At 45.8% G+C, this 961-nt stretch overlaps 1 protein-coding gene across 1 annotated transcript in view; it reads left to right on the top strand.

Moving 5' to 3' along the window:
* The window catches only part of Raph1 (Ras association (RalGDS/AF-6) and pleckstrin homology domains 1), a 197,821-nt gene that overhangs the window by 184,359 nt on the left and 12,501 nt on the right, over positions 1–961 (top strand). The gene's annotated exons all lie outside the window — the stretch shown is intronic.

The raw sequence follows: 961 nt of genomic DNA, 5'->3' as shown, positions 1-961 counted from the left end.
GACAACGTTTTGTTCTTACTGGAGTAGACACTTATTCTGGTTATGGATTTGCCTTTCCTGCACGAAATACTTCTGCCAAAACTACCATCCGTGGACTCACTGAATGCCTTATCTATCATCATGGTATTCCACACAGTATTGCTTCTGACCAAGGAACTCACTTCATGGCCAGAGAAGTGCGACAGTGGGCCCATGATCATGGAATCCACTGGTCTTACCATGTTCCCCATCATCCTGAAACTGCTGGTCTGATAGGAAGATGGAATGGCCTTTTGAAGACACAGATACAGCGCCAATTAAGTGGCAACAGCATGGAGGGCTGGGGAAGAGTTCTTCAGAAAGCAGTATATACTTTGAATCAGCGTCCAATATATGGAACAGTTTCCCCCATAGCCAGGATCCATGGGTCCAGGAATCAAGGGGTAGAAAAGGGAATAGTTCCACTCACTATTACTCCTAGTGACCCTCTAGGGAAATTTTTGCTTCCTGTCCCCACAACTCTAGGTTCTGCTGGCCTAGAAGTTTTGGTTTCAGAGGGGGGAGTTCTCCTACCAGGAGCCACAACAAACATTCCATTGAACTGGAAGATCAGACTTACCCCCGGTCATTTTGGGCTTCTAATGCCCTTAAGCCAACAGGCTAAGAAGGGAATAACAGTGTTAGGAGGAGTGATAGATCCAGATTATCATGGAGAAATTGGATTGCCTCTTCACAATGGAGGTAAGCAGGAATATGTCTGGAGTGCAGGAGATCCCTTAGGGCATCTCTTAGTACTCCCATGTCCTGTGATTAAAGTCAATGGGAAATTACAACAGCCTAATTCAAATAGGATGACAAAGGACACAGACCCATCAGGAATGAAGGTATGGGTCAATCCTCCAGGAAAAGAGCCTAGACCTGCTGAAGTGCTTGCTGAGGGGGAAGGAAATACAGAATGGGTAGTAGAGGAAGGTAGTTATAG

The sequence above is a fragment of the Mastomys coucha genome, unplaced genomic scaffold (genome assembly GCF_008632895.1).
Source record: "Mastomys coucha isolate ucsf_1 unplaced genomic scaffold, UCSF_Mcou_1 pScaffold14, whole genome shotgun sequence".
NCBI classification, from domain to species: domain Eukaryota; kingdom Metazoa; phylum Chordata; class Mammalia; order Rodentia; family Muridae; genus Mastomys; species Mastomys coucha.
This window is presented reverse-complemented; position numbering and strand designations above follow the sequence as displayed.